A 27565-nucleotide genomic window follows, 5' to 3' on the forward strand; every position below is an offset into this window, starting at 1 on the left:
CCTTATAGCATGACTGAAACATGCTTTGTCCTGTTGAAATATACACGAGTGGTCCTCTGTGAGCGCTTACTACTGGAATACTTTTAGCCGATCTGTGAAATCATAACAGGGATATGCACAAGAGAACTGCCGACTGATGCTAAATTCCAGCACATGTATTTGTTAGCCAGAACAGAGCATAGCCTGATTCTTTCCTAAAAGTGACTCATCATGGGTTCTTAGCTTGGCGTAGGTGTCTGAGTAAGCTCACAGGAAGTGGTTGAAGTCATCATTCCAGCTATCTCTAATCCATTGTTGGATTACATTGCTTGTATCATTGTGGGATGAAAAGACATTTGCTACTCTTGGGTGAGATCTGCAGTTCTGCTTTATTGTCACACAGACAAAAGCAAAGAAAGGCCAAACGCAGAAAAAAAGCTCTCACACCTGAGACAATAACACTTGTTCATTCCATGCCCCCTCCCCATGGCATATTGTCAGATATGGCTAGCCCTAATCAACTATGAAGAAGCAGTGTTAACTCCTCCAAGGGAAAAAAATAATAATCTGGAAGGGCTGAGAGATCTATTATATGTTTAGGGAAAACCGTTTTGGCGAAATTTCTAAGATGAGTGACAGCATGCATTAGTTCATTGAATCACAATTGGTATACACTCCAGAAGCAAAGTGGGAGTTTTATTCTGTTCCATATTCACAGAAGACCTGCCAGTCTGCTATGTGGTGTTTGCTAATTTTATTCTGAGATCTCCACATCAACTGTTGCATTAAAATTCAGCTGGCTCCACCACCATGGAGGGTTAGAAATCCCATAGGAGCTCCCTTTACTTCTCCTAACATTTTTTTTATTCCAGTTCAACTAGCATTTATCATAAATTTTCTGGTAAATTAAAGCAATGCCTTTTAAAAATGAATAAAAGCCTGTGGAAAAGTATCCCGAGCCGTCATATTACATTCCACCCTTTTGAGCAGAAGGCAAAGTCTTGGCATACAGAGTCTTTTCTTGACTAATTACTTGATCTGAGGGAATATCTTCAAGTACCATTAGCATCAGTCTTAGTACCATTAAGTGTCAATCTAAGGGGAAATTCCAGAGAACCATTAATAGTAATTTTAATATGTCGACTATAAAACATTAACCCTTACTTATAGAACTAGCATCTGCTAGTCTGCATGTTACATTTGCATAATGACATCAGAGGTCATCTAACTTGGGAAAATAATTTATACTCAAGAAGACATGGACACATTCAAAGTATCTGTGCACTGCGGGAGGGGGCTTTCTACAGCCTCTGTGCTCTTGTTCCGCCCCCTCCCTGCCTAGTTTTGCTTCCTCCCTGCCCCATTTCACCCTCCCCCCACCTCCCCTAACGTCCTACCTACCTCAGCAGGTCCAGCAAGCAAGGGAAGGCTCTGGCCTTCCTGCTGGTGCTCCAACAGCACACTACTTCATGGCAGCCGTAAATGAGGTAGTGCTGGTGGAATGCTAGTTCCGCCAGCACTACAAGCCCATAGGATTGGGCCATTAATCACAAACTTAACTTTCACAAGACAACCTTAACCTTCAAGTTTGCAATGCAAATAGACAGATGCATAAGAAAAAAGAAGGTGAAGGGGGTAAGGCAGCAGTTTTCAAACTCTCAGGGAGAGTTTGAGTCACAGTAAGGGCACAATCCTAACCCCTTATGTCTGCACTTTCCAGCACTGGCATAGAAGTGCCAATGGGGCATGTGCTGCATCCTGCAGTTGGGTGTCACTCACGGAGGCCTCCTCAAAGTAAGGGAATGTTTGTTCTCTTACCTCAGAGCTGCATTGCCCTTATGTCAGTGCTGGAAAGCACTGACATAAGGGGTTAGGATTGCACCCTTAGTCTTGGTGGGGGCAGGGGGAAGGCAGCAACACAATCCCCAGGATCATGTCGCTAAGGGGGGGGCCGCAGGGACTGGGATGCACTCACCGGTCCCTGCAGGAGGATATTGGGGGCGCGGGGAGCCCTGTGCGAGCGTCTGCAGGGCTCCCCAGCTCATCAGAAGTGAAAGTGGAGCGATCGTGGGCTGGCATGCATTATTCAGAACTGAGCCCTTAGTGGCTTATGGGTCTCCTCAGACCTATGCCTGTTATATAGTTTGTATAAGTCCAAGAGTAGAAAAGGGACTAGGCAGGTTCAAAAAGATGGGATATGATCCTGCCATACATGGGTGCATCTAGGATCTATCCCCTCCTTCCCTCCCTGATCTACCCTTGCCCTCCCACTTCCTACCCCTAAATTGCCCTTTTCCTCCCCCCTCCCTGTATAGCTCATATCCGCACTGCCAACTTACCAGCACTAGCGGGTCTCCATAAGCCGCTGTTGCACTCATCGCTGCCAATTCGCAGCAGCATCACGGAAGCAGACAACAGCGGCACAGCTTTTGCACCACTGTAAACGACATTGCACAGTCAAAACACTATTTCCGGCGGCCCAAGGCCCAGATAGGATTGGGCCATCAATGTCATATCTTATAGATAGTCATTTAGGAAACTTGCAAGCAGTATGCTGTGCTTAAAATAAGGTCTTGATTCTCCTTAGAAAATATTTCAGAGTGAAAGCACATTGGGCATTGGTCTGATCATTGATCCTCAATCAGGACAGCCAAGGAGAACCTAAACCACAATCTAACAAAAACTTATTTCGGAGGAAGTCCTGCAGAATTCGTTGAGACTTACTCTGAACAAACATGCACAGGAAGAGGCTACGTTTTTTTTGTTCGTTTGTTTTATTTTTAAGAGTACTATGTATTCTGTAATGCATAATTAATCAATTAATCATAATTACTCTGGCCACAGTCTCCAGACCCCAGTTAGACACACGCACGTGCTTGATCTTGGGCTCCAAGGTGCATTCAACTGCTTTGTCTCTGCAGCTGATCCTTGCAGTGAACCACAGTTACTGATGTCTGCCAAAGTTGCAGTTTTCTGCCTTACTATATGCATTCATCTAGCTCAATGGTATAACATTTTGACCACCATTCTAGGTCAGAACATTAAACAAGATTCTGCATGGGCACAGTCAGCATTCTGCAAACCTCATGCCCATACCAACTGCTTTGCCAGTGCCTGCGCAGAGAGTTCTTTAAAACATTAACCTCATTTTCTTGATAGACTCCTTCGAGCACAATCCTAACCAACTTTCAAGCACTGACTTAGCCGCAAAGCAGCCGCCAAGGTAAGGCAACAAACATGCCCTTAGCTTGAGGAGGCCCCCTTGACTACCTCCCCACTGCAGGATGCAGTGCACACCACATTGGCACAGCTATGTCAGTGCTGGAAAGTTGGATTGCGCCCTTCCTCTCACTAAACTCTCATTAGTAAAGCTACACAAACTTAAGAATGGGCTGGTACTTTACAAAATGATACTGTACTGCATGAAAATAACCTGGGATGGTGTTTGAGCCATGGCATTGTGACATCTGCATTCAATGCAATCTCATCCATTCATATGGTCCCAAGCCATAGGGCAATTCTAATAGCCCAATCCTATACTCCCCCCCCCCCACTGATGAATAACACCCAAACAGCTTGTGTTGCATCCTGCAGAGGGATGGGAGTTCTGAACTAAGGGAACATTTTTTCCCTTGCCAGGTGATAAACCCACAAGGCACAGAGGGGTCGACTTGGCCCTGTGCCAGTGAAATTGCTGTTGCAGGTTCGTGTTGGTCCAGGTTGTGAGATCGGGTCCGGGAAGGAGGTTTCGATTTGGTAGCCCCTGCTGCCACCAATTCTGCCATTTTCCCTTCTTCTGTCACTGCCCTGTTCCACCTCCTCCCATCCTGCCTCCCTCTCTGGCTTACTTGGGTTGGCAGGACTCCTGCGCCCCACTGCCACACACACGGGGCCATTCTGGCCTCTCCAGCAGCAGGCTAGAAGTGTGCAGCTCCACACACTTCTAGAAGGCCATGTACGATGGCCATAAAGCAGGCTGTAAGGCAGCAAGGTGGTTTTAAACTGGGCTGTAAGGGAGCAATGCAGGAAGGCTCATGGATTCAGGACCATCAGCGACCACTTGCCAACTTAACAGGTTGGGTGTAATAGCATTTGGTAGTATTTCTCTTTTGCTAACCTTCTTTCTCCTCTGTTGTAGCTATCTTAAGTTCTTTGGGGCAGAATTTTTTTTAAGGCTGTTGAAACTCTATTTATAGTGATGGTATTCCAGAAATTTAAAAACTGGAAAAAAAATCACTAAACCTATTGTAACCATATCGGCTCAAACACATTTCGTCATAAACCATATTGGAATCAGTGTTATTATTTGTAATTCTCTTTCCATTGTTTGTTCTTTCCCCCCCTTGAGAACCTAATTTTAGATCATTGTCACCCTGTCTCCTTTCATTTAGAGATAAGGGAAAGAATTGCCAATAGCAACAATTGCTCCTCAGAAAGGCACCGTCCTATTTCACTCCTCTTCTCCCTGTCACATTTCTCTACCATTCTTTTTGGGTGCGAATGTCAACGAATGAGAAAAGCTAGAAAAGAAATGTGCAAGAAAAATGACTGTCAAAAATGGTCAGTCATTATCAATGTAATGCAAAACTACCTTCAGTTGTGTTCACTAAATCCAATTTAAATGTTTTCATAAATGCCAGCCATAAATAGGAAGCAAACTGCTTCAGTGACAGATTGATTAGATCTCAGATTTCCTTTCTATAAACCTGGTGGCTGGAAATGCATCTTTCTTTGAATGAAAGGAAGAAGAAAGAAAAAAACCCTCTCAGGGCAGCAACATTTCCTGAAATGCAACTTGTACAACCAAACATGTAGTATATCTTTGAAAAAGTTATTATCTTTACACAAAATGCGATATAAAATCAATAAGCAAAAATGGTCGCTTGCAAAACCAATCATTGTTTTCAAAAAGCAGCCTTTCCTGAGATGCACCCCTTCAATAATCTTTCTGGTATATGTGATGTTTCCATATTTTTAACAGTGAGTAATGGCCTTACTCATTTCGACTATGAGTAATGATCTTGTAGGATACGGACTGAGAAACAAACCAAAAAAAACACACAACTCCAACCCCCACCCCCAAATGTAGTGACAGAGTAAGAGTTGGATTGACTGAAGAACATATAGTGCAGTCATTGCAAATTCTCGATTCCATATGGAAGTACGCACGATTTGGGTATTTAACATCCTCTCTCTAATTAAACAAAAAGAGGGAGATTTTCAAAATAATTTGTTGAAATTTACTAATTTGTGGTGACACTCTCAAAGCAGAAAATTAATTAGTGCGCCAGGTTAACAATAACTGATGGCAAAGCACAATGAATGAAAACAGTTTTATGTCTTGGGTTCTGAGCAATTAAACAAAGGACTTCTGAAGGTGTGCTCGCTGCTGCACCGGATGCTTCTCTTCAAGACAAAGAGCAGAGAAAGAATCCCCAGTGTTCCATTACTGTATTTTTGAAAGCCTCAAAATGGGAAATGGGCCTCTCTAAGAGCCATCTCTAGTCGCTTGGATGAGCAAGCCATTCTCTGACCCTCCCTGCCATTGGGAACGTTCTATAACATAAGCGAAAATCCATGGAAAAACCACTGGCAGTTTTTGTTTTTTCTAGGGAGTGTTCCAAGAATCTTGGCCAAAAGCCTTTACTGATTGCTAAGGGGCCAACACACACACACACACACACACACACACACACACACACACACACCTTCCTGAAGTTTACCATACCCTTTCTGAAGTTTACCGTCCCTTGGAAGAATGGAGTAGCTCTTTATGGGTCAATTAATAGCCCAATCCTGAGCTGCTCGGCACACAAGTCTGTGCCAAAATGGCTACCACAGCATCCAATACGTGCCAAGTAGCCTGCTGTGGCTCCTCGGGGGGAAGGGGACTTTCAGCCCCTTACCCCAGGTAAGGCAAGTAGCCCTGCAATGGGGCTATTTGATTCTATGGTGGCTCTTGAGGAGTCCCATGTCAGGTTGTAAGGCCCAACATGGGGCTCAGGATCTAGTGGAACTGAGCTCCGCCACTCCCGCCTCCCCTCCCGCCCCACTCCCTCCAACACCATGCCTTTCCCTGCCCTCCCCCCATCCTGGAACGCCCCCCACATCTCCCCACATGCCCCAACTCACCTCTCTGCAGCCTGACCGTTCAGGCAAGCGGTAGGGTGTGGACCACGGGCCCAGCACCAGAGCCAGCTCAGTGCAGGATTGTGGTGGGCTAGTTCCAGTGCTGGGCCTGCGGTAATGGTCGCAGACATGTCTTATGGCAAGTTTGTGACAGCGCATGCTGGCAGTAAGCACTGTGATTGCCAGCAGCCTAATAGACCCTAATACAGACTACACAGTCTCTGTCTGAATATTGACTTTGCACAGCACTGGGCAGTTTGTTCATAAGAAAGTGGAGAAATGTCATGGATATGTAAAAAGTAGGGGATCTTAGATGTATGGGATCCTTCTTCAGACTGGTGCTGGTGAAACGTTTCAGGAATGGCCCACTCTTGATCAAGCATCTCTTCCTCTCTGACTGCCATGTAGGTGTCAAGTTCCATTAAGTTCTTGACAAGAGCCCTGTGCCGTTCTCATGGTTCTTGGCCTAGGACCCCAAGACGTTGATGCCGACCCATCTGATTGTTCTTCTGCTGTCACCATTCCCTAGCTTGCCAGAGCTCTCTGTGAGGGCTTGAGGGAGTAGGGTCATTTCCATTTCAGGTTCCTAATCCCTGAGCCCAGCTCACATTCTGGTAACTTGGTGTTCTGCTAGATCTTAAGCTAGGCCTGAAAGCAGAATTCGCACAGCTCTTCAAATGAAACTGAGTTTATTTACAAGGACAACTTTATTAGTGGTACTTCTTGCAGTTAGTTCAATAATGTGATCCAGCTTTGATGCAGCTCAGTGATTTAGCTCAGTGATTTTACCTTTTCCAACTTCTATCTCTATCTTCCAACCGCTATATCTTCTGACTTCCCACACGGGGCTTCTGCGACTACCATTGTTGTAAATTGGTAGGCCCAAATCCAAATCCTTTTGGTACCTGAGATGGCACAAAAGTGCCACCTGCCTCTACAATATTTTTCATCACTCGCTACCCCTCAGCCTGTCCACATCTCATACCATCTTTCTTGCCTACAGTGGTGGCAACTACCTTGCTTCTGCTGCCCTGGCAACACTGGGGTGCCTCCACCTCAGGGGTGGACGTCTCTGCTATTTTCTTGAGAGGGGCCATTTCCTTTGGGGAAATTTTCTTTGAGGGTAGTGGGTAAAACTGGAGCTTTTGAAGGCTCTGTCAAAATTGCAATAGCCACTTTGATTTTCCCAAGTTGTGTTGTTCCAAGGAGAATCAGATAACTTTCCCTCCTCAAACGAGGAAAGGAAAGACACATAAAAGGCAGAAGCGTGTTGCCTAGGTAATTCATCAACATGTTCCTCTGTTTCTCTCCCACCACCATGACTCTACATACAAACAGAACATAGCAGACGGAGGCATCTCAAAACTCCTCCCCCGAGAAAACGTTTTTCCTCTTCAAAAATTGATTATTATTTTTTTTTGGAAAACTTTTTCTCCTCAAATGAAAAAATAGGCAAAAATAAGCACTACCCCAAGAAAATATAATATTGCTGTCAAGCCACAGAATTGCTGCATCAGTTTTATTTAGAACGATACGTTATGCTTTGTAAAATCAGATATAACAATCTGTGACAAATGGCCCAATCTTATAGGGGCCTATGGCAGTGGCTCTCTCAATCTGCTGCTGTAAGTCCCGGTCCAGTATCATAAAAGCAGCACCACTTTCATGCACTGCAGAATCATCTGAGGTCCCATACACATGCAGGTGGCTCACACCCAGCCCACACCAGAGCAGGTAAGGTGGCAGCAGGGGCAGTTTGGGGGAGAATTGATGTGGGCCAAACCAGGGCTGAGGAGGAAGATCTCAGTGGAAGTGGCACATGCCAAGAACCTATGGTCAAACCCTTCAGATTACCTTAGTACAGTTTCAAATAGTAGTTCTGTTATCCCCAACTTATCCAAGGGTCATGGAACATTCCATGATTTTTGACTGAAAACCTGCCTTCGCCCTATCTGTGAGATTGACTTATAGGCAAGTATCGTTGGTAATAAGAACATGAGAAAAGCCTGCTGGATCAGTCCTGCTCTACCGTCCTCCTTCCCATGGCGGTACATCAAATGCTCCTGAAAAGTTCACAATCAGGCCCTAAAGGCAAAAGTCTTCTAGTATTCAGTGTCATCTCAATATGGAGGGTCTATGAAGTCAACATGGGCAGTTGCCATTGATAAATCTCTTCTAAAGTTGACTTCTAAAGCCATCTAGCTGACTGGCCACTACCACATAATGTGGATATTGACTTTGGCTGCAATCCTAACCACACTTTCCTGAGAGTAAGCCCCATTGAACAAAATAGGACTTACTTCTGAGTAGACCTGGTGAGGCTTGTGCCCTTCATCACTTAATTATGCATTGTGCCAAGTTTGTTCACTTGTTTGTTGTGAACTTTTTGACAATTTCATTGTATAATCCAGAATTCTAGTGTTATGAGAGGCAGAGAAAAAATTCCTTTATCCACACCATACATCATGTTATAAACTTCCATTTATAAGCCCCTAATATTTCGCTTCTAATATCAGTATCAACAACAGATTTAAAAACCAACAAAAAAATATTCCTAGTAGTATACAGGGGTCCATGCTCAGTTAATGCCAAATATCCCCATTAAAGAAACTGGAAGAAAGAGTGAAATCTAATCTTTGTGTAGTTCTAATATCTTGATGAAACTGGAGGTTTGCACTGATTCATTTAAAAAACAAGGAGTTTCCATAAAGGTTTAAGCATATGCCTTGTGCCTGCATTCCTTTTTAAAATTTACATTTACAGCACCCAAAAGCACATAGTAATTTATGAATGATTATGAAACATCTTATTTGTTATTATAATTTCATCCTTTGCTATACAATGAATGTTCACATTTGCAAAAGGCATTTTCCAGAATGACAAGTCACATCAAAAGGTATGATGGAAAAGAAGATTTATTCGGGAAAAACTGAGTACATTTGACCTATTTAATAACATTGTGAAATGAAGCCACTTTACCACTTTAACCCATTTTTGCCCAGCCCACAGGTGCACACATTTGGTCCCTGTTGTGTATATGCAACATTGGGCAGGAATGGCTTTATCAGACCTACACAAACTTATAGGTGCATTACCCAATGCAGATAACTGCAATCACCGCCAAAGGTCTTGTGCTACTTGGCTCCCTTCACACACACATGGGGGGGGGGGGAATCCTGTGCACATTGTGCTGTCTCACACAGTTTCAGAGATTCAGTCTATGGGGGAGAGAGAGAGAGAGAGAGAGAGAGAGAGAGAGAGAGAGAGAGAGAGAGACTGTTGCTACTACATAGATGGGATCAATTATGTGGAACTTTTGTTGGCAACTTTCTACCCTGTGGTGTACTCTTGTGTGGGAAAGTCCCATGGAATTGGACCACCCATATGGTTGCAATATTTACACACGCATTGCAGGCATGTAGGATGGCAACTAGGGAAAATGACTGCCACTCAACTTGGTATGCATGTAGTGGAACCACCCAATGACTCTTTATTCCCAGTGAATTATTTGGGAATAGAGAAGAGGAACCCCTCAGAGTTGCAGTGAGTGTTCAGATAGCTGAAAACAGGGAAAGATGCCCTCAGATCTAGTGCTTAGTTCCCACACTCCACCACATTTTCACTATAAGATGATTCACGCAACCTAGACATCCTCTTTCCCCAGCTCCTACACTACCTAGCAGCCAGGAGCATATTTTTAAAAAATGTAAATGTCACCCCAAAATGTCTCTGAAAGGCAAAAATAGACACATAATAGGAATAATGATTTACTAGGAACCACTGGAGGTTTCAGTGCCAGAAAAGTCCCTAGAGAACAGGTACTACTGGGCATATGTAATCTTTTTAACAGAAATGATTAAAAAGGTTTTAGTTTAAAGTGAATAGCTGATTTCCCTGGGAGTAACTGCTGCTCCAAAAATCCACAAGTCTTCAATAGTCCAAGTTATATTAGGGGGAGTGTTGATGTTTGTTCTTAAAAAAAAAAAAAAAAAAAAAGTATAGTAAGCCGAAGTGTACAGAAAAAAGGAATATGATTACCTCAACAGATTTTCACCATATTTTTATATCAAAGTTAGATGAATTTTTATACTGTTTTCCACCAAAAATCATTTAAACACAGGCTCTGAGAATCTTGAAGAAGCCTCAGGCTCAGAAAAACCTAGTTGATACTGAACTGCTGTAATAGGGATTCTATAGACAGATGGTTCCACAATACAATTGACGGACACTCAGAGCTGTATATCAATGGTCCTTGCCAACAAAAATGAAAGGTAAATGGGACAATTCGCGGCTAGGGAATAAAAGTCAAGAGTTTGGGTTTGTTGATTTTTTAACAGAGGGGCCTAAATGACACCAGATGAGGCCATCCAGCACTGATAGAAGGAACTTCTTAGAAGTCACCCAAATAAATACAGGATTGAGAACTTGATACTTCAACCTCCAACAACATATTTAAACAACTAAGGAGTTGGCAAACATTGCACAGCAGGCTGAGCTGCTAATGTTTAAATTGCTTAAGTTAATCTTAGTCAGGAAGTTTGTCTGTGTAACAATAACAGGTAATCTGGACCTAGGTGAGAAAGTTCAGTTGAGAACTAGGTGAAAAGGTTTGTTGATAACCACTCCTGCAAGGAACTTTCACCCATTATGTTGCACCACTGAAATACCATAATCCAACATGAGACTTCTGATGACGATCAGATGAAGGAATAAACCTGATGTAGATGTTAAGGGCAGGTGCCGATCTGTAATTATTGAAAGCATTTATGCTCTGCCCTTTAGTCAACAAGGTTTCCGGAACAGCCATATAAAATCAAACATAGAGAAATAGTTTCAATAGAAAAAGTTCTTTCCCCACTTCCCCCCAGAACAGTTGGTACTTCTACCATGTTTCCCCGAAAATAAGACCTACCCAGAAAATAAGACCTAGTTGTGATCTCCGCACAACAGGCACCTCCACTTCTCAGCTTACTTCTGAGTACACGGGATGGCATCCAACTCTCTTAGTCGTGCAGGGAGATGCAAACGCTGCAGCCTGCAGTCCTCCGCCCAGGCTGGGGGCAGCAGGGAGGCTCCCGCCACCACCACCACCAGCCCACATACAAGGAAGCTGCATCCTCCTCTGCCTGCAGTCTGGCCGGAGGAGCCCGACTTGCTCTCCTCGCCCGCGGCCTCCTTGCTGACTGACTGGCTGACTGACTGACTGACATGCTCGCTCATCCAGGCGTGGAGCGGCCCTACAGGCACTCGGCCCTTCTCCACCCTCCCCCTTTGTGTCCTTCCCCATGGAGGTGCCAGCCGACCATTCTCCTCAGCATGCGGAGCAGCAGCTTCAGGCTGCGACCCTGGCCATGCTTTCCTGGAAGTAAGCCCCACTGATTATAACGGGACTTACTGCTGAGTAGACATGCAGGCACTCAGCCCTTCTCTGCCCGCCCCCTTTGTGTCCTTCCCTGTGGAGGTGCCAGCAGGGCCACTCTCCTCAGCACGCTGAGCAGCAGCTTCAGGCTGCAATCCTAGCCACACTTTCCTGGGAGTAAGCCCCACTGACTATAATGGGCTTACTGCTGAGTAGACACACACAGGCTCAGGCTCACAGGCTGCAATCCAAGCCACACTTTCCTGGGAGTAAGCCCCAGGAAATAAGATAAGACCTAACCCGAAAATAAGACCTAGTGTGTTTTTTTGAGCAAAAAAATAAATAAGACAGTGTCTTATTTTCAGGGAAACACGGTAGGGCCACTGTGAAGGCAGAGAGGCAAGTCTATGCTTAAAGAGGCAGCAACAGGTGAAGGTGATGATCATGTTTCTTTACCTTGGTAGCTGTTCTCTCTCTCTCTCTCTCTCTCTCTCTCTCTCTCTCTCAGCAGTTGGTGCTTCTGTGGCCACTGTAGGGGTAGAGGTGCTCCATTCTGTGATGGCCACAGATTTAAGTGGTAGAAATTGATGTTCTTAATCATATATTGTAGTGGTTCTCAAACTGTGGGTCCTTAGCCCACCAGTGGATCACGGCCCAATTTTCGGTGGTTCGCGAAACTGATTAGGCTATGTGTATCAAGGGTTAAACAACCTGCTACTTGGGTGGAGTACTGATGCTCAGTCACTATTAAAGCCACAAAGGCTTGAGGGGCTGGTAACGTGAAATATTTTTAGGTGGGTCCCGATGCTAAAAAGTTTGAGAACCACTGACAGAAGTGGTTCAAGTCTGAACCAAGTTTGAGAATATTATTCTGCATTTGTGCCCCACTTCCCTGAGATGTGTGAAGTTCCAGGGGCACCATCTTACCAGGGTTCACTGGAGGCTTATGGCGGATTTGTAATGTTTTCTTTGTTTACAAATATATAGGCTTGAGCATTGGATGGAGGAGGCTACATTAAGTAGCATTTGCTATATGCATCTTCAGAGTAAGTCTGCAGCTGCTGGCTGCCAGCTCTTCCTCTTGGCTTCCATGTCAGTCTCTCCCAGATCAAGTTCTAACTCACTCTGCCTCTTCCAGAATTTGCCAGCACATGCTATCTTTCCTTTTCACTTAAAGCCTGCCAAGCATACAGATGGGCCAACGGAGTGCATACTGTTTGGTATGGGGGGGGGGGACGGGACTGAACAGCCAGCAGGAGGTACATTACCTCCTGGTAGGCTGGTCAATTGCCTATGGGTCTCCTCGGTCCTGTGCCAGCCATTTTGCTGAGGAGAGATGGGGGTGAGTTGAGTTAGAAAATGGAGGGTAGTATCAGGTGAAAATCAATGCTGATGAGTGGTGTGGGGCAGCACAATCCTAACTTGCACTGGAACAGCCTGACTGGCCTGCACTGTATTCAGTGCGAGTTTTGAGCTGGCTGTAGTCCAGTCCGAAACAAGGGAAAGTAATTCCCCTGACCCCGGATAGAGTCACAGCAGCCCCAATGGGGCTACTCAGATCTGCACCACCCATAAAGGTTGAGAGAGATCTTGGGGTGGTAGTGGACAAGTCGATGAAAGTGTCGACTCAATGTGCAGTGAAGAAGGCCAGTGAAGGCAGTAAAGAAGAAGGCAGTGAAGAAGGCCAATTCTATACTTGGGATCATTAGAAAAGGTATTGAGAACAAAATGGCTAATATTATAATGCTGTTGTACAAATCGATGGTAAGGCCACACCTGGAGTATTGTGTCCAGTTCTGGTCGCCGCATCTCAAAACGGATATGTTGGCAACCTTCAGTCTCGAAAGACTATGGTATCGCTCTCTGAAAGGTGGTTCTGGAACAGCGTCTAGTGGGGCTGAAAAGGCCAATTCGGGAGTGATAATCCCTTCCACACTGGGAGCAAGTGCAGTCTGTCCCTCCTCTGTCTCCCTGGCTATGGGCATTCCTTCTTTGCCTCTTAGCCTCAGACTGTTGGCAAAGTGTCTCTTCAAACTGGGAAAGGCCATGCTACACAGCCTGCCTCCAAGCGGGCCAATCAGAGGCCAGGGTTTCCCACTTCTTGAGGTCCACTCCTAAGGCCTTCAGATCCCTCTTGCAGATGTCCTTGTATCGCAGCTGTGGTCTACCTGTAGGGCGCTTTCCTTGTACGAGTTCTCCATAGAGGAGATCCTTTGGGATCTGGCCATCATCCAGTCTCACGACATGACCGAGCCAACGCAGGCGTCTCTGTTTCAGCAGTGCATACATGCTAGGGATTCCAGCACATTCCAGGACTGTGTTGTTTGGAACTTTATCCTGCCAGGTGATGCTGAAAATGCGTCGGAGGCAGCGCATGTGGAAAGTGCTCTTCTCCTGTTGTGAGCGAAGAGTCCATGACTCGCTGCAGTACAGAAGTGTACTCAGGACGCAAGCTCTGTAGACCTGGATCTTGGTCTCTTCTGTCAGCTTCTTGTTGGACCAGACTCTCTTTGTGAGTCTGGAAAACGTGGTAGCTGCTTTACCAATGCGTTTGTTTAGCTCGGTAAACAGAGTGTCGGAGATCGTTGAGCCAAGGTACACAAAGTCATGGACAACCTCCAGTTCATGTGCAGAGATTGTATTGCAGGGAGGTGAGTCCACATCCTGAACCATGACCTGTGTTTTCTTAAGGCTGATCGTCAGTCCAAAATCTTGGCAGGCCTTGCTAAAACGATCCATGAGCTGCTGGAGATCTTTGGCAGAGTGGGTAGTGACAGCTGCATCGTCGGCAAAGAGGAAGTCACGCAGACATTTCAGGAAGGATATAGTGGAAATGGAAAAGGTGCAAAAGAGAGCAACTAAGATTATTACTGGGCTTGGGAACCTTCCTTATGAGGAAAGGCTACAGCTTTTGGGCCTCTTCAGCCTAGAAAAGAGATGCTTGAGGGGGGACATGATTGAGACATACAAAATTATGCATGGGAAGGATAAAGTGGATAGAGAGATGCTCTTTACACTCTCAGAACCAGGGGACATCAACTAAAATTGAGTGTTGGGAGAGTTAGAACAGACAAAAGAAAGTATTTCTTTACTCGGCATGTGGTTGGTCTGTGGAGCTCCTTGCCACAGGATGTGGAGATGGCATCTGGCCTGGATGCCTGTAAGGATTGGACACGTTTCTAGAAGAAAAATCCATTACGGGTTACAAGCCATGATGTGTATGTGCAACCTCCTGATTTTAGAAATGGGCTATGTCAGAATGCCAATGCAAGGGAGGGCACCAGGATGCAGGTCTCTTGTTATCAGGTGTGCTCCCTGGGGCATTTGGTGGGGCCGCTGTGAGATACAGGAAGCTGGACTAGATGGGCCTATGGCCTGATCCAGTGGGGTTGTTCTTATGTTCTTATGGGATTGTGTCCCATAACTGCCAGATCCTGGCCCCACCCCCTGCTCCCCACCCACAGGCCTGCCTGCCACCTGCCCTCCCCCTGCCCCAGAACACCTCCTCCCTGCCCTCCCCACACACACTCCGGCATGGTCTCATCTGTCTCCATCAGCATGGAGTCTGGATTCGGCCTCCGTGAGCCAGCACATATCCATGCACCGGCCCAGCTGACGTCTGAGGAGGCCATAAAGCACATTTACAACCCTCCCTGTCTTACTCAAGGAATTTGCGTCAGCTAAACGCACCATTGCACTCTAAATGGTTCGATGACAGACTCACTTCTTTTTCTTATAAAAGGATTTGTCAGACCAATTGTCAGCAGATCAATGAGATGTACAAAATTTTTTCCATTGAACTTGCCCAGAGAACCCTACATAGCTGGTTAGTACAAGTGGCACAGAAGCAAAACTCTGAGGCTCACTTGCGGCTTGAAAACAAAGCAATCCTTTGCCCTTTAAAAGTATCCTTTGCCCTTTAAAAACCCTGCTAATTGAATTGAGTAAGCTTTTCAGTGACCACTATCCAGGCTCTCCACTGCCCACAAAGGACAAACCTATAATATTATGCAAAATATGTTTTTACAACCACAAAATACCTTATATAAAAGCAACACTAATTATACAAATGTGATTATGCCATGGATACAGTTCAGCTTCTTTGGTGCCACATTTGGAACTCCTGGTTATAGAATTCTAATACTTTGAGAAAGGAGTACAAACAGTCCTGCCTGTTAGCAATTTATGTACCACTGCTAAACTGCAGGTGTCACTTTCAGGAAAAATTTAGATGGTGATTTCATTACAAACTGTAGTCTATTCTTGAAAAGCAAATAGATAATTGATGATAAATTACATGAAGGTTCTGAAGAAACAGAACTGCATGGATTGGGAGGTCTGAAATGGACTTGCCTTTCTCTACATGAGTGTTTTTCTTTTTACAATGTAGCTGGATCAGTATGGATTGAGATGGAGGGTCCCTAGATTGAGACGTCAGTCTGAAATTTATTCATTTCCTTTGCCTTATTCTGACCATATCCATCTTAAGTCCCCTTCAGATGTTCCAGATCTGTGTAGAAGAACATCTGGGGGGCTTGCGGATCTAGTCCTGTAAAGTGCCACCACCTGCCCTTGCAGTAATTATCACAAGGAGAAACTCTCTGTGCATTCAACATTTGCGGCAAGCAATGGGCAGGGCAAAGAATGTGCATTCCATCCCAGCAATCTCCTTTTCCATCTTCTACACAGATCTGGAACATCTGAAGCAGGCTACAGTTTTTTAGCTATAAGAAAACATAATGATAGCATCTTCCCCATGGAGCACCACATTGCAATCCTATGCACTTCTACCTGGGGGTATCAGGTAGGATTAGGATCAGATTTAGGGGCAAGTGGCCAAGGAGACTACTTGGGGCATCAAAAGGGGGGGGGGTGCTGAGCATTTCAGTTATTTGTAAAACTAAAATGCCTCTAGGGATTAGGGGAAGAAATGGTTTTGTTTGCTTCTCTGTGACAAGAATGAATTCATATTTACAGATCCATGTGTGCAAATTTATTGTCCTGTATGACAGGGATAAACCACGCATGCATCCAAGTCAAAACTACAAATGCAGTTCAAATATAAGGTATTCAAAGGTACAATAAGTGGAAGGAGTGCCAAAGATGCTCCTTGCTTTGGTGCCATTTGGGCTAAGAATGGCCCAGGGAACCATAAATAGACTCATCCAATTTTGTCCTACTGACTGTAGATTAAAAGTCTAGCTTGTTACACAAAACAAACATATCCCATGAGTGTCATTTCATTTTTACAGCTCTCCATTTAAGATTGAATAAGAAATACCATCTGCATTTTTCCCAGTTGATTTTTACCATATGGATCTAGGATGTTGGAACCACATCAGTTTTGTTGCTTGGCACAACATCTGAAAGGAGGAGCTGCTGGAGTAGCATAATGATAGGGTGAAGACAGCACTGTGTAGTTTGGGGCTACTGAAAAGTGAACCACCCATGTCATCTTCCATAAGGAAACCACAGTCAGTGGACCACAAGCAATGAAATCAAGCTGTATTTATGATTACAAGGACGCCTATTGGTTTTGAAATACAGACCTCTGTGATAAAATATTATTCAGTAGCATAGCCGGGGGGGGCAGCGCAGTAAGTACTGCAGGCGCTGCAAAGCACTGTGTAAGCAGCTCCTCCCACTCACCATCAGAGACATTTGGGACAGTGATGGCAACATGCTCGGTGACTGGGAGGGGCCTCTTACATGGCACATTGCAGTGCTTGCTGTACTTTCTGTGGCTCCGCCCCCCCACTATGCTACTGATGCTATTTAGAAGTGCAAAGTCAATAATTTCTAATGCACAGCTGGTATAACAGGCACAGTGACCTAACATTCATCAATATTCTGGGGTCCAACAGACATAAATCCTATTTTTCTCTCCTTTACCAGCACGCACTTGCAAATTGCAGACACCTGAACACTTGCATACAAAGCAAATTCCTCCTCTCCCTCCTAATAATTCCCTGCAGCCAATTGATAAAATCATAGTCACATGTATCTATTCTAATATAGATGGCTGGTTGACTTTTTTCTCCTCTGCTGCTTTCTGCCTACTTACCTTTTTTTTTACTTATTTAGAAATAGGTTTGAACAGAAATGCTGATTATGTGGTTGCAGCACCAGCAATTTGGATCTATCTATTTCACCATAAGGGGACATAAAATCCAGTTGGAAGATGGATGTTAGGGATGCATTAGAATCAAAAATTCTAAGAATTAGATGGTTATGACATAGTTCATCCTGTGGAGCCCTACTTCACATTGCAATCATATGCACTTCTACCTGGGAGTAAGCCCCATAGAACAATTGGGACTTCTTCTATGTAAAGAGACACGGGATTGTACTGTTAATGTGTCATTTGGGATTTCTCTGTCGGATACGTATTTTGCTAAATGCTAGGATAAAGTATCTAGAAAAGGTATGTGTGAAAGGGTCATATTCATGAACTGACCTAATTACATAAAATACAATGACCAAGTAATTGTTCAACATTTAGGAGCACTTGGATTTTTTTTTTTTTTTTTTTTTGGAGGTCTACTCTTTATTTCATTTTGTTTCTTATTTTTCTGCAAATGCAGCCAAAGTGGTATGCAAATTTCAAAATAATAAAACTGATATAGTAAAACAGTTTTAAAAAATCAGTACAAAAATACAATCAGATATCAGTAGCATTAAAACAGCTGGGGGAAAATGTCTATTTCAAAGACAGCAAGCATTCCATGAAGATCTTTAGATCCCTCCCTCATGCTGGTCCATGTTAGATACACGCAAAGCACTCCCCCCTCCTTTGTCCTCAAATACAGCAAATTGTGGAAACTTTTCTTGATGTACTCAATTTTTACTTTTTTCTATGTGTCTTTCTTTTAACTGAATAAGTGCCTATATCCATAGCTGACAATTTTCTATCATTTGTAGTGAGGAGTTTACTGGCAAAAAGACAATCAATAAAAATGTAAGCCTCAGCTCCTAAGGGGGTCCTGCTTAGTGAAGGTTTATGATTTTGTAGAGTATGTTACAAGGGCTTTCAAAAGTAGTTCCCCCTTCTTCATTCTTGGGCTCCAATTTAACAACCTGAAACCATGCCAGGTGGAGGTGTAATGTTTATCTTTAGCAAATCTATATTTGTTAAGGCCTTGGGTTGCTCAACATAACTCAGCACAAGAACAGGCCCACTGCATTGCAGAGTACATGAACATTCTTGATTGTGCTCGGAGATTGGTCAATACAATGTGCCATGTGCTCGGAGATTGGTCAATACCTCCTCGAACAGGTAGGGGGCAACCTATGGTCATTATTCACCTATGTGCTGCCTTGAGTGTTCTTCAGGGAGAAAGGCAGAGTATATCAAATAAATAAATCAAATCTATAAATGTTCTGAAAACAATGGTCTTTTTAAAGGAGCTGGATAAGCACACTCACCAAATCATATACATGGACTACAGAGGAGACTCCTTCTGGGTGGAGGCCACTTATATGCATTCATGTTTTTGTAAGCTGCTTACCAAGTGTTAAGTACATATATGTGTTTGGAGTAGCTACATTGGTTGCTATTCACTTTTTTTGTCCATATTGTTTACCTTCTGCTTCCAGGCAGTTAAGGACGGTAGCCTTTGCTCTTTCTTAAATATGACATATGTTGGCTGCTAGATAGGCAAATAGATCTGAGGAAGGTGGAGACTGGAACAATGTCTACTGATTCCATAAGGCTGGACACAGTGAACAGCTTTCACTGTGGGGATGGGCGGTGGCAGCACGCATGACAACCTATCCCCTCTCCCAGCGTAATCTGCCGTTAGGGGCAACATAGACTTTTGCCAGCAATTTAGCAAGTGCAGGTCTGAATTGCCCCAATGATCAGGCTGGGGTTTACCCTGGGGCAACGAATGTCTCCTTACCTTGGGGAGATCTCCCACCTGCTAAATTCCCTTATGGCAGTATTCTTCAACCTTGAGGTTGGGACCCAATGAGGCCGCAAAGCCTCAATTATTGGGTTGCAGCAACTTACAGAAATCAAAATGTTGAAGAACACTGGACTAGAGCACTACCAGGTAAAGGGGAGGCATCTAGTGCACCCCTTCAGATAGCAGGAGATTGTCCCAGTCCTGCTCAGGTTCTCAGCAACTGTGCTGAATTAACTTTCACTAGTGCCAGGCTTCATAGTAACTTTTTCTGTTCTCTCTAATAAGAATATTTGATTAAAGTGAACAGTGCAGGGAGGGTGTTACAGGAGTGGGGAATGGGTGAAAACAGGGGCAGGATGGGTGGATAGGGTCCCAGGAAAGGACAGAATTGATTGTGGGTTCCTGGGGTTTTGGCACAAAAAAGGTTAAAAATCACTACCCTATGGAACGCAGTGAAAGCCATGCCCGTACAGTACCTTAGCACGGGGGAATTTGTGCTGGATTTGACTGTTGGACAGCAGCCCACCCAGTTCACCTTCACGTAAGGAAGGGCACCTTCCTTATGAGGAAAGGCTACGGCGTTTGGGCCTCTTCAACCTAGAAAAGAGACACCTGAGGGGGGACATGATTGAGACATACAAAATTATGCAGGGGATGGACAGAGTGGATAGGGAGATGCTCTTTACACTCTCACATAACACCAGAACCAGGGGACATCCACTAAAATTGAGTGTTGGGAGAGTTAGAACAGACAAGAGAAAATATTTCTTTACTCAGCGTGTGGTTGGTCTGTGGAACTCCTTGCCACAGGATGTGGTGATGGCATCTGGCCTGGATGCCTTTAAAAGGGGATTGGACAAGTTTCTGGAGGAAAAATCCATTACGGGGTACAAGTCATGATGTGTATGCGCAACCTCCTGATTTTCGAAATGGGCTATGTCAGAAGGCCAGATGCAAGGGAGGGCACCAGGATGCAGGTCTCTTGTTATCTAGTGTGCTCCCTGGGGCATTTGGTGGACCGCTGTGAGATACAGGAAGCTGGACTAGATGGGCCTATGGCCTGATTCAGTGGGGCTGTTCTTATGTTCAGCCATGGAAACATTGTGCAGACAAGTCAGTGTCTCCTGCCTTTGTTATTTACATAATGGGAATATATAAATATTGCCGCATTAAATCTTCTCACATGAAATCATTCTTACAACTAAGAATAGAGATGACAAACTAAAACCATGTGCATTTCTTCATATGTAATCTGTTATCTTTTTGTCTGAAAATGCAATTTAGTATGACATACCATTTAAAGATCAATACATAGCTCGTACCAGACAGGAAATATTTAATTTGTATGGCTTAGAGATGCACAATTGTTTTGTTATGTAATCATAGCAGTGCAGAAAATAATTGCAGCAGGTGTGGGAAGCATTAACAGGACACACAGGAACAACTGAAATCTACTAAAACTAATGGGAATTTTTGCTGTTGACTGGAGAGAAATGTAGATCGTCCCCAATATTTACAGGCGTAGAGATCATTCCACTCTGTTGCAGAGCATATTAGAATGATGAAGAACACAGCTAGAGTTTGCATAGGGCATGTGGGCCTGTCAAGTCATATAAAACATATGCATAATGAGAAAAAGTAGTTCCTGGATTGCTGTGTCTATTTACAGATCATTTATGGGTAATCTCTAAATATGTTTGCACAGGGAGGAAACTGAGTGGCATTGCCCAAGTTGGCTACAGATAAAAATGAAGTTGGTATACTGGCATTTGCCATGTCAGAAGCTTCAGAGCACATACTATTTTGAAGCTTTTAAGTTAACCTGCTGACCATAATCAGATGATTCAGATGCCTGTGAACTTTGGTAGAGATTCTTCTGAATACCAGTTTATCTCTTTCTGTCAGCATCTTCCTGTGCTCTCTGCCCTTTTCACCAGAAAAAAAGATTTGCTTTCAGTCAGGAAATGCTATAGATGGGTAGTGAACAAGAACATCATATACCTGGCCCCATGTAGAGGGCGATTCAGTTTATTAAAGTTTTAATCTATTATTTGCAGAGGCAGCAAAAACAAAAGAGAGGTGATCTAGAGCTTTTAGTAGCAAAAGGAAATGAATGAGTTTCCATAAACAGCTGAAACAGACCTTATTTTTGTCTCTCCTGAAAGCAGATAGGACAGATGTACACAGAGTTTCAGATATATGAAGGTTTCAGCTGTTGACACTTGCTGATACATGTACAGAAAACCCTACGTTTTTAAAGCTGATAGTATACTATAGTGGGAAATGTGTTGGACATAAGCCAGGGAGACCCAAGTTCAAATCCACACTAAGTCACAAGTCTCAACTGGTCGATTTTGAGCACACCGCTCAGAGAGGGGCTGTAGCTCAGAGATGTTTTACATGTTGCTGGGTCTTGAAATTAGAACCTTCATTTCCTGGTAGAACCAACATAGACCTGCAAGTCAGTGTAGACCAGGGATGTCAAAGGTCTGCAGGCCAGATATTGCCCACAGGAGCTCTTCTTGAGCTCTCCCAGTACCACCTTTTCATTTTTTTTACTAGTGTATTTCATTTATTTTTAATAATAAAAGAAAAAAGAAAGGAAAAACACAATAAAAGAAGAAAAAAGAGGAAAATAAAAGACATCAACATTAAAGATACATTGCAAAGAGTACATCTAATAATGCAAAGAGTACATCTAATAAAATTGCAAAGAGTACATCTAATAATGCAGTGCTAGCGAAGCTGAATATTCTAATTACTTACAGCTTTGTATCTTAAAAATCTAAGGGCACAAACCTAACCAGGTCTACTCAGAAGTAAGTCCTATTTTGTTCTCAATGAGGCCTACTCTCAGGAAAGTGTGGTTAGGATTGCAGCCTAAATTTCCATCCATATATATGTTATATTTCCAATAGTTCCTTTTATTTTCTCACCAGCTTTTCAAAAACTGCTTCTGTTGAGGCTCTGGGAGACAGAGATGGAAGGTAGCCTAAGGAATGCTATGAGGGAAGGCGCAGACCAAGCGGGGTGAGAGAAGGAGGCGCCTTCCCTGCCACAGTGGTGTGAGAGCACAATTCTCCTTCAAGCTGCCTTTTCAGCAGCAGTGTTTCTGCAGAGGTATCACTTCACACAGCACCTATCAGCTATTGAGCTGTGAAGCTCTGCAGAGGTGGCACTGCTGAACGGGCAGCCCACATGATAATTGGACTCTCCCATACGAAAATGTGATCAAGATCTGCATATTTTCTCTGCTATCGTTTGCAGCTTATGAGTTCCCAGCTGACAAAGTGCTGATGTCTGAACGTCTTCTGCATGGGTCACTTCCAGCCTTCAGCAGGCATCATGAATGCTATTTGACTCACTGTATGGTTTGACACCCCTGGTGTAGACAGTATTGAACTAGGGTTGCAATCCTAAACCCTCTTACCTAGTCTTCTCATTGAAGGCAGTGGGACTTACTCCTAAGTAGACATTCATAGGATTGAGCTGTAGAACTAATGATCTGCCTGGATTTAAGTCATATATGAACAAATGTGGGAGTGGTTTCTGCCATTGTCTCTGTAGCACTGAAAAAGTCACCCTACTGTCAGGCTCTGCTCCCCCCAATCTACATACCTTTATTAGAATGTCTGAAGAGAACTCCCCTCAGAATTTGAATGACTACATGTGGGAGAAATAGTTCGATTTCTTTCTTATTTCTCTGTGTGTCACAAGCTCAGGTTGCCATGTTGAGAGTCAGGAACTATGAACTTTAGTAAATGACCTCATAAGGATCTGCTGTTGGGTTCAGATCTCGGCCATGGGATGTGCAGTGCAATCCTAATCCCTGGGTTAGGCCGGCACAAGTCACTTGTGCCAACCCAGGGGTGTCACACATTTGTGCCAACTTTAGAGTTGGGGAGGCCAGGACAATGAGTTGCACTGGTCTCCGCGTCCCGAATCCAGGCCCAATAGGATGTTTGGAGAAAGGTGGGATAAAAATAAAGTTGTTGTTGTTGTTGTTGTTGTTGTTATGCAGGATCCTGACCCCATTCCCGGGCAGTGGGATCCCAGATATCATTTATGGTGTTTCCTCCTCACTTTATTACCTTCCTGTCATCATTCATAATGAATGTCTCCCATTGCTATTCCTTTGTGCTTTGTGTGTTTCTTACATGAAACACACTAGAGTTGGGTATGAGTAACTTTTTGGTATGATGATTTTGCATATGATAAGAGTCTGTATGATCTCACCCCTAGCCCCTATAAAAGTCATGTATACTGTGCACTAGTTTGTTAGATTTCACCCTCATGGGAAACTCTATCCAACAGTGCTCTTAATAAATGGATCAATTCTCTTTCTTCAATCTCTTATTTAAATTCTCCTACATACACATAGATCAGGATGCAGAATTTGCCAGCCTCGCCATCTCACCACCACGTGCTTTCATTACTTTGAGAAGGATAATCTGAAAAGGACATGTGCAACATGCGCTGGACAGCTCTTACTGTCACGGAATAAGTCACCTAATAAGATCTTTAACTTCAGTAACAAAGTATAAGAAAGTGTAAACCAATCCTTGAATTGTGTCAATAAGTACTTGACAAGATGGATGGAGAAGGAATTAAAGAGGAGATGTGTGTTAACGGCTTAGGAGCTTCACTGGATAAAGAATGAAAGACAAGTGATTTACAAAATCAAGAACTGACAATGTAGTTGAGGGAAGGTTTCTCTTTAATGGCAGGGATTATCTTATCACTGACAAAGCTAAATCCTTAATTATAGTTTTTTCACTGAAGGAATATGTGCTGCTGTGTGATTCTAAAACAGTGTTAATAAGAATCTTCCAACAGGCACATGCTGTTTTAAACAGGAGATTGTGAGACTATCTTTGGAAGAATGCTGGTGTCAAACATAGGATTATCAGTATCCCAACATGTGAAGTCACGCAAAGTGTTGGACCACAGAGGTTAGGCACATGAACACCTATTATAGACACATAGTACACATGGAATTACAATCAAAAGGATGTATCAAGTCCCAATTCAGCACTGATTTGCCAACTTCATGACTCATCCCCACTCACCCAGCAGGACCTCCAGCTTTTGGAGGGCTCGGCTGCAAAAGTCCTGAAAACCCCCTCAATGATGCACTGCCCGATGCTTGCACAGCCATGCACCAGCTATCCCTTTGCCCAAAGCAGCCAGGAAGTGGGCAAAACAAGTCATCCTTCGTGCTTCCACTGTAGCTACAATGGCAGCATGGACGGAGCACTCTCACCTGTCCACTGCCTGCTTTGTGACAAGTTTTCCTGGCTGGGCACCATCAATGTTACCTGACCAGAAACCTAACTTGGCAGTGGACAGGTGACAGTTCTCTTTCACTAACATATCAATATGGGTTGATTTGAAAGATTTGATCTGGTAGATTTGAAAGCAAGAAAGATTTGTGTCTGCTGCTGCTGCTATAGCGTGTTAGCCATAGCCTCCTTCTAAGCCTCTCCAATGGTGGGAGTCAGCTACAGCAGCAGGAAGTACCTCACTGGATCAGGCCAATGGCCCATCCAGTTCACCTTCCTGTATCTCACAGTGGCCCACCAGAAGCCTCAAGGAGTACACAAGACAACAAGATACCAGCACCCTGTTGCCACTCCCTTGCAACTGGCATTCAGAGACAGCCGACTTCTAAAACCAGGAACAGCAGCAGTGGACTCTTGCCCATGCCCTATCAGTCTCCACCTGTGGAGTCATACCTGCTCTCACTGATTTGCTGTTGGAGAATTCTTGTCTTTTCCATTGGACTGGTGTAAATTACACTTGATTCTTGGGCAAGGGATGCTGCTAATTGGCTTTTGCTAGCACTCTATGGTTTATCTTGCTAATCTTAGGGTTTCTTTTTTCCCCCCCCCCCTCTCTCTCTTTGCACATGGAGGCAACTCATATGAGATGTAGCAACTAAAAATAAGACATGTCTATTATTTATGTAAGGCTGCACCAATAGCTTATTGGACTGATCTGATGGTAACCCTTCAAATCCAACCCTCCTTTTATCCTTACAGATCTTTGATAGCAAGGTATACTGTTCATAGCAAGACATGTTGTAAAATTAAAATCTATGCAATCATTTATGCATAACTGCATTCAGTAGAATCATTTACAGAAGACTATCTTGTATAGGTGGCATCTTTTGCTCTTTGGAAAACATTTGCTATTTCTCTGCCTTCTGGAAACATAACAGCTTTACCTTCTACTTTTGATAATATTCTGTCTCTGAGTCAGCAACCCCACAAATCAATTCAACTTGTGTGTCGTAACACATGGCCGTTGCGACTCGACTCATGAGAAATTTCGAATATTTTGAGCTGAATCACGAGTCATTTTGAGAACTGAGTTGAGTCACAAGCCAAGAGCTTCCCTGAGCATAATTTAACAGGAAAAAAAGCCCTGAAGCCTTCTTCTTCCCCTCAACTCCTGTCCCCTGGAAACTACCCTCCCACCACATCTGCTACCATCCTTCAGAATTCCAGAACATTTGTGGTCTTGGGTGCAATGTGGAAGTGGCAAAAATAAGTAAGCCAGAACATACACAAACACACATTAAAGAGAGTCAGGACTTGAGCCATTCTGAGTTCCAACTCTTTTTGAGTCACTTGAGTTGAGTTGGGGTCCACTGTGTCCATGACCTGAATCAACTTGTCACCAAAAATAGTGGTTTTTTGTGACTTGAGTCAACACAAGTCAAGTGCCCATCTCTGCTGATTTAATTGTTCCTTTAACTGTTTTTGTTAATTGTTCCTTTAATTGTTAAGGAACATCTTTAATTATTCCTTAAGAACAGTTGCTCTCTTAAAGTTTACAAACTCCGATCTTCATTACCTTCTTTCCCTGACTCCGACCCAAAGTCATTCCTCAAACACCATACGTGGCAACAGATTACACTTGAGACTTGTATCAACAGCAATAAGGCTGCATTTTAATTGGCGATTGTATAAAAATGTGACTTTAAGCCCCTTGCACTTATCAGTGACTGTATTTCATAGAACTGGCAAGGTGACCCATATGGAATGAATCTCAATTGGGAACAATTTGCAAGCATCCCGTTGATCTATCATTGTTTGTGCAGTTAATTTGCCAACCCTATCTCAATCCATCTCAGGACAATTAATTCTGTGTCTTATTAATTCCTGCCAGCATAATTTGAAGTGGGAGCTGCAATGAAATGCTGCATTTCCTCACTCTAACACCCACCTCCAGGACCCTAAACAAGTCTGAAGCAGGTCAGTTCCCAATCCCCCCATTCCCAATACCCTACTGCTCCCCCCCAAAAAAAGATACATCAGTATTCATGGCTTCTGGGTGTCACTCAGGATGCAAGGTTCAGGTCAAGTTGTTTGTGGGCGGGTGTCTCTTTTTTTGTTTAATTTCAAAAATATACACTTCTGCATACTTTGGAAATCCCCCACGTATGTAGAAGCCATCATCTATGCTTGCCTCCATTTTGCTCGCAGGGGATGAATTTTCTTTTCTAATAGCTGGGAGGGGGGTGTCACAAAACATGGTGCAACCCAGATGGGGAACTGGCATTTTACCCTTGCTGTGGTTTTGATCCCAGTTGCACCCCTTACCTTTTAATTTTTGATTAAAAGTATTCTTCCATCGGCTTTCACTATGCCAGTGTTTCTCAAACAATGGGTCAGGACCCACTAGGTAGGTTGAGAACCAATTTCAGGTGGGTTCCTATTCATTTCAATATTTTATTTTTATTACACCGGCCAACGCACATTTTGCTTCCTTAAACATTACACCAATTCATGGGTATATTTGGGGTGCCGCTTCCAAAAATGGCATCCATTTTGCCTTATCATGTCTAGTTTTGGAGATATAGTATAGCCTCTTTAGTGAACAGTTCAAGCAGCTTCCTCATGAGGAAGCCTATACCATGGCTGTCTCATGAGGAAGCTGCTTGAACCATTCACTAATGAGGCTGTACTATATCTCCAAAACTAGACGTGATAGGGCAAAACAGATGCCATTTTTGGAATCGGCACCCCAAATTCATATCAAACCACCATAAAGTTTGAGAAGAACTTTTCTGACCCTCAATTTTGTAGGCCTGTGTTATCGACACTTGATGTTACTATGGCATATGACTACATTTGGGTAAATGTTACAGATCTGTACTTTTAACAGGCTACTATGTATATGCTTT

The sequence above is a fragment of the Tiliqua scincoides genome, chromosome 3 (assembly GCF_035046505.1).
Source record: "Tiliqua scincoides isolate rTilSci1 chromosome 3, rTilSci1.hap2, whole genome shotgun sequence".
Taxonomy (NCBI): Eukaryota; Metazoa; Chordata; class Lepidosauria; order Squamata; family Scincidae; genus Tiliqua; species Tiliqua scincoides.